At 40.4% G+C, this 19,035-nt stretch overlaps 1 protein-coding gene across 2 annotated transcripts in view; it reads left to right on the top strand.

Moving 5' to 3' along the window:
* Positions 1-3,282: 3,282 nt before the first annotated feature.
* Positions 3,283-19,035, top strand: part of chrm3a (cholinergic receptor, muscarinic 3a) — a 61,409-nt gene continuing 45,656 nt past the window's right edge. For both annotated transcript variants that reach the window (XM_069658514.1, XM_069658513.1), the window contains exon 1: positions 3,283-3,390. The gene's annotated coding sequence lies outside the window, so the exon portion shown is untranslated. The remainder of the gene's footprint in view (positions 3,391-19,035) is intronic.

Below are 19,035 nucleotides of genomic sequence, written 5' to 3'. Positions count from 1 at the left end.
CCTGATGATGATACAGTGACTTCCTGTTTACAAAGTGATTAATACTGATGGGGCGTTGCTTCAGATGTTCCCTAGAAACGACGCAGACACTTTACTACGGAAGCCCTAAGCGGACATGCATCCAGACATTTTACTCAATTTTCCCACGATAAGTCATTTACAGTGGTTTTTTTGAGAACTTATTTTTCTTGTAATCTTGAGACAACAAAGCCGGCTTTCTAATTATGATTTACGATTCACTTTATCTCTTTATCTCAGATAACAATGCTGGTTTTCTTGTGGTAACTGGATTATTTTCCGGCAATCTAGAAAACAAAACAACTGGACGGTCACTGTGATATTAAAGCCCAGGACATGCCATGCTTACATTGCCCACTCTAATGAGGTAACTTAAGTCTATTTCTATCAGTGTTGCCAGACTGAAAGTACAGCAATTTTTTGGCATTATTGATAATATATCGTACAGAGGGGAAAAATATCGTACAAACGCGATAGTTATCTTACATCTGGCAACACTGATTTTTATGTCTGTTCAGTGCTTTTGCAACACTGGCGATCACCTGATGTTACGGTGGTGCAGCGTTGTTATCTCGAGATGACAAGATAAATAAGTCAAGATCTCAAGAAAGCAACCGTAAGTTTCTCATTATCATGGGAAAACTGTGTAAATAAAATGTATGGATGTCAGGGTTTAGGTATTAAACATTTATTTAAACAAAAAGGCACAAGGCGAAACAAAAGGCTTACTGGTATGAGGAATCCCAAGGGGGGCAGGAAAACAAAATCCAATGGTAAAAAAGGTCCAACAAAACAGGCGATAAGAAATCCAAAATAAATCAGAAGGTGAAAAAATCCACACAGGGAACACTGAGACCACTGAGAATAACAGGATGCAAGGACTGACACCGGGACAAGGGAAGACAAAGACTAAATACACTGGGGAGGTGAAACTAATCGGGCACAGGTGAGACAATCAAGGGAGCAGGTGAAAACAATAAGGGCAGGGCACATAATCCAACAGGCGGGAAAACACACAAAGGCAGGAAGTAAAACAAGACAAAACAAACATAGGGCAAGAACTACAAAATAAAACAGGAAACACTAAAAACCAAACTCAGGACTGTGAAAGCAGAACTCAAGGAGATAATCTCTGGACAATGAAACACAAATGAATTACATAACTAAACAAGACTAAATCAAGACAAGAACACAATATATTCAATACAATATAAAACAATAAGAACTCATGACAATGGATGCTTGTCCGCTTAGGGCTTCCGTACTTTTCACTTTAAACCTTCTGCGCAAAACTCTTGTGTCCCCCTTCTGGCAATGAGAGAAACTACACAAACACTGTTGACGTGCTTTAAAGGGCTGACACAGATTAAAGATTTTCCTTGCCAACAAGCAGTCGGTCAGCTTGCAGGACGTTTACGATGTCGGTTTTACCGATTAGATATCTACATATGGGGTCATTTAGGGGTCATGGTAAATATATTTTTTGGTCTTTCGCCTGAATTTATTGATCAGACAGTGATGACATGACAGGAAATGTGGGGAAGAGAACAGGGGGATGACATGCACCAAAGGGCAAAGGTCGGAGTCAAACCAGCGGCTGACTTTGCCTCCGTATACGTGGTGGCTGCTCGACTAACTGAGCTAAACAATCACCAAGAGGGAGTCAGATTTAGTCGTAAGGCGTATATATTTTTCACCCCCTGCTGGCCATTAGAAAGAATGCCGGCTACACTCCCAACTGACAGGTGGATTTTCACTACAGAGAATTGTTGCACTGTTTTGTGATGTGCCTTCCAGATGCCTGGTGTGTGTAAGACACAAAGGCCTGCTGATTAAACAGTTTTATTTTCATATTCCTCACAGTTGCATTTTAAAAATGAGCACTAGTAATTTGCTCTGATACAAAGAAGTAAAGCTTATATAATGACTTGACCTTTTATCTGTTGCTTTAAAGAAGCGTCCCTCCACATGTGCTGCGTGACACATTTCAGTTTCAGACTGGTTAATGAGCTATTGTACATTCACATTCACACACTATCTGCATAATTACCATTTCACATTATTGTGGGAAAAGCCCCCTCATTCACAGGGTATTTCATGCAAATGAGTCTCAGATCAAGTCTCGTTACAGATTTTAAGTGGAAACTTGAAAATGGTAATTGTCTCGTTCTGTCCTCTTCATGTCTCGCTCGAGAGCCGCCCTGTAGACTCAGCTAAAACGTGGAGCAGATAGGCTGAGCGGGGTCATCGGTGTTGGGAGGAAGTAGTCCATCTTGTTAGCGTGCCCTTTATGCAATGCTGGAAAACAGTTGTGGATTTTAATTTTAATTCGTGTTTCTCGGTTTAGTTTTGGTGCAGCTGGTGAAAATGTCAGTGTTACTAACAAAGAAGAGAGAATCGTCCTCGCCCAGAAATGTCACGCAGCTTCCCATTAGAGGAGAAACGTTTCCTCCGCTGACCTTTGAGGTGTGATTTGTAAGAGTAACATGAAAACGGGAGTCGTGCGCTCATTTGTTTCTCAGTAGTGGAGTTTGTTTTATGAATTGAATGAATATTACCATCAATCCCCTGCACTGATTGTCCGATGCTCTGTCACACTTTCTCATTAACCCATCCAGCTTCCTCTTTTGTAAATCCTTCTACAGTCTGCGAACAGCTCCATTACTTTTGATTATTTTTAATGGCAAGCTCATTTTTTTTTGCAGCACAATCATATTTGTCTCCTAAGACTTGAAGACTTGTTTTAATGAGCTCTCATAAGGTCTGCTTCCCTAGCCCCTGGCTACATCCAGCTATGTGCAGCAGGCAGCTCTACTAGACCCAGACTATATAAGGCATGAACACTTCCCTACACATGAAGACATGCCATTCTTCCCTCTGACAGATATTATCCAGCGGGGAATGGTGGCTAAAGATCCTTGATTAAATCATATTGTATAAATAAAGCATAAAGCAGGATTTTAACAACGCTCCAGATTAGCAATATGAGCTTTCTGGCAGTGACATTTATGAAAATAAATAGAAATTAGTCGATGACTAAAGACCTTTGAGAGGCAAAATCTATATTTTCAGGCCCAAAAAGGTTACAGGGTGTTATTCTCATTCCCGTCTGTTTAACCTCGCCCTCTATTATTTAATGCTTAAAAGCCAGCGTGCTATAGGTTCTCCGCTTCCTTATTTGGACACATTATCTTTAACTAATTCTTTCCTGTCCTCTCCTTCTCCCTCTGCCCTCTTGATCCCTGTCCGCCTCCCAGACGCCATGATCCGGCCAGAGGAGGATAATCGTGCACCCCCAGTAGACAGCATGGACACCGAAAGGCACGCCGCTGAAAGGTGACCTCCAGACACTTCACCTCCCCAAAACTTGTGGTGAGTAAAGTGTCAGTTAGCGGGGCTGCTATAAAACAGAACACATAATTCAGCCTCTTTTTACAGGCTTTTATCATCGCTGCCTTTGGAAAAATAAGAGTTCAATGTGAGTTTTTTTCTCCTTCTGAGGGATTGATTGGCTCATCAATGCTTATGAATTGCCTTTTTCCCCTTTGACCTATGTGGCAAAATCCTTTCAGGAGAAAAAAAATCTTTATTTCCTAATTAAGGTTATGGCTTTTTCCTAAGGATCCATGAATATAACAGTTTTTTATCTGAAAAGCCTTCAATAGGATCAATAGGTCTTTGTATAAAGCAGCGGTTTAAAGACAAGGTGATGGGTTATAATTACTTTTGACAGACTTAAATTAAAGCTCTTCCGTGCTTGTGTTTAACAATGACATGCCTAACTACTACCTCTCTGATATCCACACTGACCGAGTGATCATATGTTTGAACCACATATGTGACATACACATTCACACATTATTTCATCTCTAGGCCTGACATACTCTGTTCTACCTCTCCATTCATTCTAACTTCTGCACTATGTCTTTGGCTCTCACACCCAGTAGTATCCGTTTTCAATCTATTTTTTTTAATGAACACAAATATGTATTTTTTATTTATTTTGAAAAATGGAGTGTAGCTTGTAGCAAACATAGTCACATAAGAGTAAACGTGTAGTTGTTCGGAACTATTTTCAGCCACAGCCTTCCTAAGTCCCGCCCATTTTGAGTGCTGTGCTCCATTAACAGTTGAGGAAACAGCAGAACCCCATTAAAACGTCCTCTTTCCTGTTTTGCCAGATATTCCATGTGCTCGGTTTGTGTGTAAAGCAGTTCTGAAGATGGTTGAAGGATGTTGCTTGGGGCCTTTTAAAAGCTAAAAACAGTGTAGTGTCCCATAAATGAAAACAAAACAACAACAACAAAAAACGGCAAAGTTCTGTTAAGTTGGGTGCTGCTGAAGTATGATGTAAGATTCTTTCTGGATGTCATGATTTTAACTTTTAGCTTCAATATAGCTGCAAAGACTGCAAAGACGACAGTCCCAGGAGCAATGTTGGATAATACTATTGTCATCCTTTGCCTCTACACCACGCTCTCTTTTTTGTTTAGGCTGGATTGGCTTCGCCTCTATGCTACATTTTGCCTTGTTCATAAAAGTGAAAATCCTGAATAAGTTCCTCCACTGCATACTGAAGTCCTTGCTGTCAGCTATGTGAGGAGCAGACACTATCTGTCTGTCTAGTACAAACTGTGACACTTGTATTGATTAAAAAACAAGACTCTAGAGGAAATGTGTACACCAGAGGCTGTGTTTATGTGCAATTTAATGATCAAGATACCAGCAGGTGTATTTTCACATCCTGATCGATGTGCTAATATTTATTTATTTTTGCTCAGAAGCAGTGTACATCCAGTAAATCTTATCTCTCTTGTTCTTTCTTCTGCTTGTTTTCCTTGTTTACCACAGAATCAGACCAAAACTAATGTTTAATAACCGTCACATGGTTAGAACAGTTCGTATTATAGAGGACGGAATTATATTTTTAGTCTGTTTAATCATAAAAAACTATAGTTATTAGTTAAGTGCTTACTCACAACATAAACTGTGTTACCGACAGGACTTCGATTACTGGCAGGAGGATGGTTTATGTAGGATTGACAAAGACTACGATTCCCATGTTGGTCCTTTTCTGGGAACATGCTGGCAAGTGCAACAGTGTGGCATTCATGCATTTTTAATAGTATTCAGGCACAGAGGGCTGAGATACATCAGGCTTTGGCTTGTAAGTACGATCAATGCAATTTTTAAAAATAGATTTGGTTAACAATAAGAAAAATATAGAATTGCAACCAACTGATTCTTTGCCCTTTTACGAATAAAACCCAATGTTTCAAGCATGAAACCACATGGAAATGTTTGTGCATCATGCATGCACCTGCAGACAGTTTGTTATTAGCATATGCAGAGCTCCATATAGGGCAAAAACACTCAGTGTGCAAACCATCTGTAACTTATTACTTGTGGAAACTAATTATTAGCGCACACAAGTCTGTCTAAAATAAACAAACATCATAATAAAAAAAAAAGCATTGTTCCAAAACATCAAGTCTACTCCTGCTTATGTAAGATACCCACAAAAACAAGGTCAGCTGTTCTGCATGAACACAGCATTTGCACGGTTTGATTGAAACAAGTGGTTTGAATTCAAAAGAGAGAGCCCCAGATATGTCATTTAAGACGTATTAGCTCCACGGGAGGCGAACAGGCAGCTCCGCTCAGCTACTGAAAGAGATATGCGAGTTAGATTCAGCAGCGCAGAGGCTGGGATTGTGAATTGCCACTTGTGACCTAGCAGCAGACAGGTCTTGTTACTCCTTTGATTTACCCTCTTGTGTGCCAAAAAATTGGAACCTTAGAGTAGGTTCAAGAGCTGATTTCAAAGGGTTGACGGCAGAGAGAGGAACAATTGAAATGGTAAAAAAGTGTAAATTATGCTGCATTTCTTTTGTGTTTAAAACAATCAAAATGAAAGCAAATGCCACTAAATAAATAAATCTAATAATAAAAATACATCCCCTGAGCGTAACACACATGTAGCTGTTAAAATATTCCCTCCGACTTGTCTGAAAAGTTAGCCGTAAGCGAGAGTGCCTCATGCACCGAATTGATGATTGATAACACACTTGCATCCATTTGAGAGTAAGGAACCTCTGGCTGTAATCAATGCAATCTCTGTAAGTGAACACAAATGAACATTAAAATCAAGCAAACATCAAATAAATAAAGAATATCATTAACTGGCCACAGGCGGGGCTCATTTGTCATGTAAGAAATGGTGCATATGTACGGTGCGTCTCTGCACAGAGTTCAGTGGGTTGACAGTCTCCCAGCATGTCTGTGAGTGCGGGAACAACAGCAGGGACGGTTAAAAGCACTCGAGCACTGGATGGAATTCAGTCAGCGTGTATTTAATTTGGCTGCGTGGTAAGAGGAGGCACAGACATGGTTATATAAGAGATATGGACTTGCACATTCGGGCGTGTGAGTGTAGGAAGGCACGGATGCAGGATTTTCTGTCACCTCATTTCTTAGCTTGGGATCACCTGTTAAAGTAATGTGTTTGTCCTGCATTTTTTCTGTTATATCTGGTTCAGCTACGGACACGTTCGTTTTTATTGAACATTTAGGATGTTTGAGGCAGATTACAAACACTGATCTAAGGTTTGAAATGTTTTGAGGAATTCTGTTTATCAAAAGTATCATTGAAGAGGTCACTGGAGAAATCTCTTTGACACAGTTGAGTACATTGAGAGTCCCCAAACTTTAGGACACGTTCTCTAGTCTAATTTGTGAATTAAAGCAAGGGTAGGCAATTTATTTTAGAGGCATTTTTTGATTTATTTGCTGAAATTCTCTTCAAATTACATCATCAATCCAAATCAAATGCTCTGAAAAAACAAACAGACAGGTATCTGTGGCTGAGAGCTGCGCGATGAATCGCAATTATCACAATAGTTATTTTAGTTAAGTTATTTTTTTAATGTTGAAGTTATTTTACGTAAACAAGTCATGCTTTCTCATTAAGCATGCAAAGATTTTACCTATTGCATGGAGCCCTGGGTTTAATGGCCATGCTTTCACAGCATTTCCATGTGATCAGACGAAGCGCAAGCTAGCTCTCAGCTAACCTCAGAGATACTGGTGTCAATTTAACTAAGGTAGGAAATCTCTGATCTAAGAGGTCCAGTAAAACACACATGGATGCACACACACAAATACACACACTTACACAAATCTAACTATGCTGAAGTCTTAACTATCCACACAGTGTTTTCATGAAAGTAAAGCAGGAAGCAGTGTTTGTTTTCAGTCTCCTTAAAACCTCCTCAGCTGTGCCAAACTGGAAACTCAGTCCTCATTAATAGTTTTTCAATTACAGCTAAAAGTGTGGAGGCAGTTTGAAAGGATGTGTGTTTTCCAGGAACGCACAAAACGCAAAAATACAGATGCAAAGTCATTAAATATGTTATATCTGTTCATTCAAGAGTTCCATTCTACTTTTATATATACTTAAAAAACATACCACATTGAATACTAAAATTAGTAAAACATTTTACACTTTATTTCAACATTTCTGTTCCCACACATACTGTTACACCTACACGAAACTTTCATTGTGTAAAAGGCTTGAATAAGAACAGTGTCACAGATATTTTCGCATGTAGTTTTATTATTGCTTTTCATCATTATGTATTTAAAGTAGCGCGTCAGTATGGATCTGTTGGACAGAATTCTGGCTGTAGACGACTGAACTTCAAATCTAGTTTTTAACGGGAAGCATGGCACTGCTTAAATATTACTTGTGACTTTTTCACCTCTCCCTTTTTTCTTGTCCACTTCATTTAAACTGTAGTTTTGCAAAAGTTACAAATTGGCTGTAATGAGCGAATGATGTGATTTGAATCAGCCTCTATTCAACTGTAAATGATTATTTAAAAAGACGCCTCTCTTGGACTACTTGATGAACCTGCTGAGCGGCTTTGGGCCTTTATTTCATGCTAATTGTAAATTGGAGGCTGGAGATCACTTAGATTTACAGAATTTCAGAAATTGCAGAAATTTGTTGTAAGGGTTTTCGCAATAATTACCATATTCTCTAAGTCTGAAATATCTGGCAATTAAACTCTCTCTAAATGGTATTCAGCTCATTCAGACAGATCACTAAGTACCAATAAAATAAGCATAAGAACTGTAATCAAAGTTACAGCTATCCACAATCTGACCCAGATATAACAACATTAAACACCTTAAAAACTAAGGGATTCATTATTAATTGACACACAAAGACTGTGAGGCACATCGCTCCAGAAGCCTCTGTCTTCAGCTGTCATGACTGGGCCTTTTAACGACCTAAGACCAGGTGCACCTCGTTAAGCAATCACCTGAGAAGAGAGGCGAGAAGGGACAAACAGTGCAGGCAACAGATACAGCTGTAACACTCCCATGTGTCCCAATTCAGGGACTGCACCCTTCGAATGATGTATTTGAAGGTCGATTGCGTCACAGCGGCACGTCAAAGGCTGTCCCATTTCAAAGGCTCCTTCAGAAGCGGCCTAAAAAATGAGTCCTCCTTTTCCTGAAGGATCCAACGGGTACATCCTTCGTGGCCCAATGTATCCCAAGATTCATTGTGCGTACAATTGTTACAATTGTTAAACTTCAAGTTATTCATTAAAATAGTAGGTTAAGTTACATGACGTTAGTTATGTTAGCTACTTAGCTAGCTAACTACCCTACAGGAATGACGCGTAGCCCACGTCCTTGGAAGGGTGCAGCCCCTGAAGTGAGACACATCTTCTGTCTCTGCTCTGTCCAAACTTAAGTTTGTTTAATATGATATAGCATTATTATACTTACATGTCATTTTTGTGACACAATCTTTCAATTTTTACCACAAAATACTTTAAAAAAATCAGCAATGTGTAACATTTGTAGCCAGAAACCTCCTGTGTTCTGTAAAAGAGCCTTTCCAGTCTGTTTATTATGTACGGCCGTATGTATTAGTTGCTGAAGGGGACAGTTGTGAACTTCACAAACATAACATGAGGGTGCTGAGATGGAGCGGCCCCCTGGGTACGAGGTGAAGCCTCTGGGGACAGACTGAGGAAGTCATGGGTGTTAAAGGAACCACAGCTGCAGCGCTGCAGACTCACAGCTGTGACACTGTTACTGATGACTTATTTTATTCTGGAGTTACAGCATAGATTGTAAAATATGCCGCAGATATATTAAAGTGAATTTGTAATATATTCTGATTTTATGATAAACATGTAAAGGAAGTGTGTAATCATAAAAGAAAGTAGAACACGATTCTCTGCTCAATTTTCTGCTTCTATCTTGTAACGAAACCTGTTTCTGCTCTCCATCACTCTCCAGTCTTTTCTCACCCTCGCTCGCTCACTCATCCACCGAGGGTTGGGGTGGATGATTGCACATATTATGTTGCACGTAATGAGTCTAATTTGGTTTACCGCCATATTGCACAACCCTTTAGCCAAGTCCCTGTCCTGCACTTTCCCATCTCATCCACACACCGCTCTGTCCAGAGGCAGCTTTGGCTCAATTTGCTGCCTCTTTTCCGTCAATATGTTTGCTCCACAGCAATCTTTCCATTCTGAGATTGAGTTTTTCCTGCTGGAAAAAGCTTGCACTACGCTCGGCTTAATCTTCCTTGCCTTCGGTGTACCTGCCTCAAAATGTCTGCAATGTTTATGCCTTTCAGGTGCTTCTTTTAAATCACCTTGTTAGTACAAAATGCTTTTTTTTCTCCTATCCTTGCAGCTGTGCACCCTGAAGACTCGATACTGTCAGCTCAAAGTGGCTTCCAATGCAGAGCAATACCACTAAGACTCAATGAAACTCAAGTCCTTACCTTTCCAACATCTTTAACTTTGATTTCTTTTATCTCCTATAAAGCCTGTGACTGCATTAGCACTGTTATCACTTTATGATAACATCTTTATCTCGGGAACTGTGAGCTGCAGTATCTAAACTTTGTGCCCTTAGAACCCTTTCCCTGTCGCCTGCCTTATCTCCTAAAAATGCCATTTACAGCGTGATTTCATAAGCTTATTCCTAAGCTCTAATAAGTTTAGAGTTCCTTGTTTAACCCTTTGTAGTTTCAGCTTCCCTGGTCTTAACTGCGAATATATTTTAAGCTTCTACCTGCAGGTTAAGTGTAATTAAATCGTACATTTTAATGAAGTGAAACAAAAGTGTCCTAACAGCCTTTTTGACAACAGCAACCAGCATTTTCCGCTGTATTTATTACAGAAGTTTTCTGGAGTAATAGCTGGATAATCTGGAGTTAACATGTTGTGAAGAACACCTACACATGTGCAACAAACTTTCATAACTTTTTCCACACCTCCATACTCGTATTTTCCTTTCCCTCCCTCCGCAAAACTCTCGTGTTTTATTATCCTTCCCACTCCAGCTGCCAGAACACACAGTCCCATACTTTACCTGCTTCAGACAGTGTCCAGATGTATCCCTCCAACTTTTCTCCTGTGGCATAAATATATTTTTATGTGGTGGCTTTCAATTCACACAGCTCCTCAGTCAACCTGCAGACATGTTATCCCGCAGATATGTGGAAAGCGTTGGTGGAAACAGCACTGTGTCTAACCTCTGTGCATGTTTGCAATATTTAATACCTCTCACTAGTAACGCCAGGAATTTTAATGTACACCTGCTACATATTGTATTCTGTTGGCTATAATGGCTTCAGCTACAACCTTTCTTTACAGGTTATGTTCACACCTAACTGACATACTAGGAAAGGAGAAGTTTTCAAACTTAAACTAAAGTTAGAAACGAACCAAAACTACCTACACAATCCTGCTTCTTTACATTACAACATCATTTAAATTGAGTGTAAACAGTTTTTATAGTCCCACTGGACCTCACACAGTCTTTAAAGTACAAGCAAGACAAATGACACAACCTTTATATAGGTGTACGCACTCAAGTAAACACAGAGCATTTGAAGGTAAGAACATAGTAAAGTTAGGACAACTAATTACGTTGTTTTAGCTCAGAATGAGTCCATCACACTTAAAGTGTTGTTCTAGCACTAAAAGTTATTGACTGGAAAAAGTAGCACAAGTTGGTATTACGCACTGCAAAGCAGCTGCTTACTATTCAAGAGAGGGAAAGATTGCCTTTTAGTTAATGGTTGTTAGGCTTCACTCCAGTTTCTTCTTTTAAATCAGTTTGGATCATTAATCCTTATTCGCTACAGAAATGTCCAATCTCTCTGCCTCTGTCTCACTGCGTCGTGTGAGTGTGTTGCTCGATCGATAAAACCGTGAGGCGGACTATCAGAACAGAAAAGGAACTGTTGTCCATAGTAGGCCTACTGCGCACAGACATGTATGATCTCCAGAGGATGATTACTCATGACTTTAATGATCACCTGACCTCCCTCTTTGTTGAAACTTGACATTCACATTTTTTGTTTTGAGTTTTAGAAGTTTTAGAATGATTGACATAACATTTGGTTCACAATTTCATGCCTCAGGATACCCTGTGATGGCTCTGCTGGTCCCTAAAGTTTTCATCTAATGCTATCAGGTCAAAAATATGTTTCATCCAACACATTGGTTTATGATTCTTCCAAATCCTTCGCTCAACTTAGTGTTTGTGCTCTTTCAAAAATGTTGGCGTGCTGAACTAAGACAATATACATGGTGAACATTAGGCTACTTGCTAACATCAGCGCATTAGCAGTGGAACAGTTTGAGCATTACATCAGCTTTATTTTGAAGCATTGCTTTAGTACAGTCTTTCACATGGACTGTATACAAAAGTAAAAATAGCTATGTGACTTCATCCACTGGTTTATTGACAGCCATTTTGAAGCACCAAGTTCAGCATTTTAGCTGTCACCTATATTTTTTGTCGCCAGAAGGGAAGGTATTTGAGAAGGACAGAGCTAAATGTGTGAGGACTTAGCAAAAGCTAGCTAGATAGTAAACTAGCTAACTTACAAGGTCACAGACACTGTTAACTGCTAATGAGTGCTAACGTATAAATAATATAAAACTAGTACTTCAAACTGAACAAAAATGGACGGTCTGTTGCTAATAAGCTGCACAGCAAACTATAAGGCTAATATTTACATGACAAAATGCAGTTTTTGCCACCGAGCTACGTTAGCTTAATTTTTCACTGAAGGATCCCAGCTGACCTCACCGAGCCACCTGCACAGCTTTAGCATTTAACACTCGTTAGGCTAATAGAAAGGTCACAATATTATCCTGAGGCTGTTGACAGGATTCTGGAGTTCTTATGTGCGTCGTCTTGTGCACATAACCAACATGTTTATACCACAGATACACAGATGAAGAGGAGTAGGTCCCACGTGTTCGATTTGATGTATTGAAGTTTGCAGTTCCGTTATAATTCACACACTTCAGTGGCAAAAAGACCAAAGAAGCAGACCCTAAAAAGGAAAATCATTTGGTTTCAGCTGGTTATGTCTCTCAACTTTACAAATTTCCTCCAGCTTCTTTCATGTTACAAATCCACCACTAACCCATGTGACACAACATTAAAGAGAAGCAACGCACTTTCCTCATTTTGTCTTCTGACCTCCTGTCACACCACTTTAGTTATTTGGTTTACACAACCTCTTTGGAATTTTTCCTCTTCACCGTTAGTGATAGAAATCTGGACATGCGTCATAATGGCCTGATGAAGCTGTATCTACTGAGCGCTGTATCTCAGGTCTGCGTCGTTATGAGGATGAATTATTACAGCTTCCACATTGGCTTAGCCACAAATAGACAGGCTGAGACTTCTGAACGGAACATCTTGACTGCTAATTTTTTCCTTAGACACTCCTGACAAGGAGGCATACTCTCAGGTGTTTTATTCACCGAGGTTTCAAAGAGCAAACCAAACCAAACACAGGAACGACATATCTTTGACATACATCTGAAGATCAAAGCCATGAAAGAATCTCCCATGTTGGACCTTTTGACTCATTCTTCCTGATAATTTATGTTTGTGTGGGAAATTCTGCAGTATTTTAGTCTTCACTGGCCTAAAGCAGAATGTATATTTCCCCTATCTCAAACCGCACTTCGTTATTCATTTGTTTCCAACCTTCCTTACTCTCCTTAGTTGTTTTCTCTCAGTCTCACACCTGCGTCCTCCACATGTTTCTCCTCTTCTTCCTTATACTCCCCTCAGCTCTCTTTCACCAGGCCATTTATTACGGGCGGGGTGTCATAGAGAAGCTGGTCCTCGTGCGATGAATTGTGTGTGTTATAATTCACAGATTTGGCTTCTGTGTGATAAAGACCGCTTATAGAAGAAGGGGACATCTGTGCGTTGGACCTGTGCTGCTCTCAACTGAAATGAACCATGTGTTGAGCGCTCACACTGGGAAAACAAAGCAGGTTTAAATCCCTTATCCCCTTAGCAGGAGGGGGAAATAAAATAGCTTAAATGGAATGTAATGAGTCTGTTTTGTCACTTTTTGTTCCATACAAAGGAAGCATGCAGTTTCTCTTTCCTTTTATCTTCCATTCATACATCCCAATGCTAACGTTATTCGTCTCCACCTTCAGCTCCGCTTGGAACCAAACCTCTTTTCCCTCTCGAGGGGTCAAGGTGTCGGAAGATCTGAATTGATGATTCTGGCTTTAATTAGTATAGCCTGTTTTAGTGATGTCAGCAATTCTTTACAGGCTATGCTAATCTGTGCCAGAATCAGCAATGCAATTGGGACGGATGCATTTCTCCATGACGCATGTTAACGCTGTTTATTGCGCTGCTGTGAAGGTCTTTGAAATATAACCCAGCAACAACAAACAAGATGGATGGAAGTTGATAAAGGTCGCCTGTCAGGGTTGAGGTCTCCAGACAAGAAATAATTTGTAATCACCAGGATGAAAAATACCCGTTATGTCTTATGTGCTGCAATCAACTGGCCTTTCCTGAGACATCCACAACTTGATGAGTGTAAATGTCAAAGATGATGTCAGCCTCTCATCCTCCCTTGTTTTCTCATTTCACCTTTAGATGTTGGATAAGGTGAATCGCTGGTGTGAAAAAGTACGGACAACGCTGGCTCCAGTAGCTGCCGCCATGCCATGTTCTGTTGCTGTGTTTGCCATTAACCTGCCATGTTAGAGGCTCCTAACCTGTCGACACTTAATTTAATAGCATGCCAGGCCTTTGAAAAGCCATTATCTCTGCAGAAGGTTGTTTGACCCCTAAGATGATGAATGTATAACCCTGTGTCTTTATCTTTATGCACATATAGAGAAGATATTCCCTATGGAGAAAGATTTGTAAATCTTTATTTAATCAGTTTCATGTTTTACTTCTTTTTGAAGTATTTGGAACAATCTGTAATCCTTAAAATGACATCATACCGAACCCAGGGTTAGATGCTGATTATGGCTAGCACATTTCTGCTAAAGCCATTAAATGTAGTCGCTGTATCTGGTTCCCTCTCTATAAAGTAGTTTACATTGTCACCATTAGTCCACCCTTACCAAGTTGGATCCAACTGGACCAAACTGAAAGTCTTGCACATGGCACGGAACACTTTGGCGCCATAACATTTGAATACAAATATATTTACATACGTATCTGTAACTTATATATAACAAATATATAAAGAACATAGCTGTGTCCCAATCCAGCGGCCGCAGCCTTCGAAGGCCATATTTGAAGGCTGATTGCGTCACAGAAGCACGTCGAAGGCTGTCCCAATTTCGAAAGCTCCTTCAGATGCGGACGCCAAATGCGTCCTCCATTTCCCTGGTCACGAAGGATCCATCGGGTGCATCCTTGTGGCACAACACAAATGAAATGGCAGACTTTTAAACGGCCGAGGAATACACTTTAAAATGTAAAAGTTTTTGGTTTCAACTCAATCAAATAGCAAGTGTTACACATATTTAGGAAAACGAAAGGGCCCTTGAAACAAATTATCTTTAAAATAATGGGTCAAGTTACGCAACGTTAGTTATGCAACCCGACCCTCTCATTTCTGTTGGGCTTTAACGGTCTACGCAGGCTATGAATGAAGCATCCTTCGTGGACCGCCTCCTTCGAAGGCTGCAGCCCTTGGATTGGGACACAGCTATAGTAATTTATATTTATGGCTGAACTATAGACAGCAAGACATAACAGCTCCCTAAAAGTGAAGCCAAAACATTTCGAGCGCCCCCTGCTGCCTGGCTGCAGTATAGCTCATAAAGCCTGCCTCCTCCATGTTAACAGATGGGACATGGGTCAAACTATAAAATCAAAATACACGCCAAATACATTTTCCTTCTGTCATTATAGTTAGTTATAATTAGAGAGAGACCGATATGGTTTTTTCAGGGCCGATACCGATACCGATTATTAGTAGTCAAGGAGGCCGATAACCGATATTTGAAGCCGATATTCATTTGCAGTAAAAGTGAAAATATTGGCGTCAAAATGTTGAATAAGTCTAACACTTAACTTTGTTTAAATGCCTTTAAGCATATGCATCAGAGCCAAAATAACCCAGTTTTAAATTGATCTCTTATCGGCCGTCGGATTAAAAAAAAAGAAGAGAAAAAAAAAAAAAAAAGGCTGATGCCGATATGCATCAAAATGCTGAATATCGGCGCCGATAATCGGCCCGGCCGATAATCGGCCTATCCCTAGTTATAATCATGCTGATTTATGTCAAGTGTTCATTTTTCAGAGAAGTTTAGTTTTAATTAGTTATTTGATGTTGTAAAAAGGGGGTGTAACGTCATGATTGCCAGCTCTGTTGACGAATACGGCTCCTGCAGTCAATCTGTTCTGGATTAGCAGAGTAGAGAGGCGAGAGGAGACGTAACTAAAACAATCACTACAGTTATTGAACTTTCCATATCCATGAATATCTGCGTCAACATAAGAAGCTATTCTGCTGTCGGTTGTGCCGACATGAGGGCTCTTTGGAAGGGGAGTTACACAGCTCGACCAGTCGGCCCTTCTGTGCAGACTCCAAATGCGCAAGATGGCAGCGCCCGTCTCGGGGGTCTTTTGGCTTCACGTTTTTACAATGAGAGGAGGTGGAGACATGTCGTCCATCTTTATATACAGTCATTGGACTGAACAGAATAACCTCCATAGTGAGTTTTTTAGTCCTGGCAGTTGATAAATGTCATTAAGAATTGAACTCTAGGACTAAAACTTCTTAGCCCTACAGTACTGATTAGATACTAATCTGATTATACATATATATTTCTGAGCACAGTTCACTTTAGCTAGAAAATGGTGGCTGTCGCTCTCAACTCCTAAACGATGCTTTATCTGTGGGAAAATCCTCCCTTTGTGCTTCAGGCGCAGAACGCAGCTTGCATCCAGTAATACTGACATACAGGTAAGCTGCCTGTAAAGCAGGGCTCTGAGGGACTGGCATTCTGCTGCGCCCTTTGATTGGCAGGGGAGCAAATGGCACCAGCATCTGGAGGCACTCGGATCAGACCCTGATAAAAAAAAAAAAAGCGGACACACACACACACACGCAGACACAGAGCCCGATGGATAAACGCACACACTTATGCACACATGCATTGAGTGCATCTGGCCTCACGCTAACCCTGCAGCCCTCTTCTGCTTTGTCTGTCTCCGAGCAGGGATATCAATCCACCTGTGCAGACTTCTCTTTGAAGCAGCCGAGGGAGGAAATGTGCTCTCATTAACATAATCACCCACAGAGTTTTCCTCATGTACGACCTTTCACGTTAAATGTTTTAAGTAATGTGCCATTAATCATTATTTAGCTTTAACAAGGAGCGTGATTAAATCCTACAGTCCCTCCATCTCTCTCGCTCTAACACACAATTTGCAACATGCTTGAGCCCGAGCCTGATCGATTTTCCTATTTGGTATATTAGTCCACTGCCCACTGTGCCATGTTATCTACATCTATGTTGATGAATCATGTGTCTTTATGGCTAACAGCAATTGACTCGCATGTTTCAGATTCCATCCGTCTTGTGCAGCCGTTTTTTAAATCCCTAATGTGGCTGTTTAAATCAGACCCCCCGAATCATTCGACGTTACAGAAAGCCAATGATTGCATTACCCCTCCTCTGTCCTTACGTCAACTAAGGCTCAATAAAGTTAATGCGCTCAATTATCTACTCCCCAGTCTGGCTTTTATCCCTGTCTGTCTTTTGTCTCCTTAATCATCTCATCAGTGGAAATAATATCTCAAATTCTCTGTGTAATCATGTTAATGTAACTTCAGAAGAACTTATGTAACTGCTATAACTTTATTCCCCACTTCTCGCACACGTCTTTACATGAGGTACAACTGAAACCTAGTGGTGTACGTACGGTCGTACCTTGGTAATATTCTAATAGCTTGCAAATGTATGACTGCAGTGACATTTAGGTCTAATATATTCCCGCTCAACCGGTTGCCTGTAATCCACACTCAGGGATAGACCCTGTTTAACCTTGCTGATAACATCCCGGCTGAGTCGTGCCGATCAGCATGGAGAAAGAGAGCTGGGTAAAGTGCAGGGAGCCTCCCGAGGTCACCTCTGCACAGTGTTATACTCCAGAGCACCAGGCCCCTCCATTTAGCAAAGTAATTCGACTCATTACCTCTCCAAACTGTATGCATGGAAAGTGTTATGCCTGAGCAGCCATATAGGCTCTTATACTTTATGAGGTACCTGCGTTGTGTGTGGGTGCATGAGCGATCACACTCACTGAGTATCTCCCCTCTCTGTCTCCAAACACTGATAAGGCGCTCGGAGCGAGATTTTCCTCTATTTTGCATCACGACCTGCAGCGGAAAATAAACAAACTGCTAGTTCAATTTTCACTTTTCATTTGCAGTAAATCAAAAGGAGAAAATATGATAAGTAATTGGATTCCTATTAATTTGCTGGTGCATTCAGGAGAAATAAACTTGAGTTATTGAACATGGAGGTGCAGAATGCAACGTATTTTACCTGCTGTGTTTGGAGACTAGTTTTTTATCTTTATGTATTGACTTAATAATACTTAATCATTTGTTATGGATGACACTTTTAATCACAATCTGATGTATTGTTATCAGCGGAAGAGTTGTGTGATAACATGGTCTCTTCTTCTTAAGGCAATGTTGGATTGATATTTGGTGTACAAATATTTTATAGACCAAATTTAATATTATTTTTAAAGATTATTTAGAGGGATTTATTTGATAGGATAGCAGAAGTGAGACAGGAAATGAGCGGAGCAGAGAGTGAGGGATGACATGCCCTGAATGACCGGCAGACCGGGAGTCGAGCCTGCGATCAGTACGTCGAAGACTGTAACCTCTGTACATGGGGCGCCTGCTCCACCAACTGAACCAAGCCAGCGCGCCATGATAAATTTATTAATCAAGAATACAATTAATCAATGATGAAGAAGACTGTCCCAATCTTTTTCCCAGTTCATGGATTATTTGGTCTTTAAAATGTCATAAAATCCATCCATTTCAAAGATCATTGAATTCCCTAAATTGTCTGAACATCTGTCGAAACCCCGAAGATATTTCAATCATGAGACACTTCATTATGAGTGAACAATTATTTATTAACAAGTTTAGAAAGATGAGAAATGTGCAAAGTCGTTGTTGGCGATCAGATCCCATCGTGAGTAGTGAGGCCGGGAGCAGGATAGGATACCCCCCGATGGAGTCCAGACACTGGTGGTGGTGGTGGTGGTGGTGTAGGAAGGATGCAGGATAAGATGAGGAGCTGGACTTGGACAATGATGAGGGGGATTGGAGGTGACTGGGGTGGAGGGTCGCAATGATCAAACTGACAGCAGAAAGGGGAGAACTTTGATTTGATTGGTCGACAGAAGTGGAGGCTTACTCATGTTGGTTTAGTACTTAAAACAGTAAACGCTCATAATCAGCTGATCACCAGACAGGAAGGACAGAGAGGGAGAGAGAGAGCGAGAACATGACATGAATGAATGATGACTTAATGACTAAGTATGAAACAGTCTTCCTGCTTGAACTTGAACATTTAGTGAACTGTCCCTTTAACTTTGACTTTGATCATAAATCAATTATCGCCATGGTTAATTTCCTGT

This window comes from Semicossyphus pulcher, unplaced genomic scaffold (assembly GCF_022749685.1).
Source record: "Semicossyphus pulcher isolate SPU_LCO1_2020_fin unplaced genomic scaffold, fSemPul1.0.p SCAF_12, whole genome shotgun sequence".
NCBI classification, from domain to species: domain Eukaryota; kingdom Metazoa; phylum Chordata; class Actinopteri; order Labriformes; family Labridae; genus Semicossyphus; species Semicossyphus pulcher.
The sequence above is the reverse complement of the archived record's forward strand: the minus strand, read 5'-3'. Positions and strand labels throughout refer to the sequence as shown.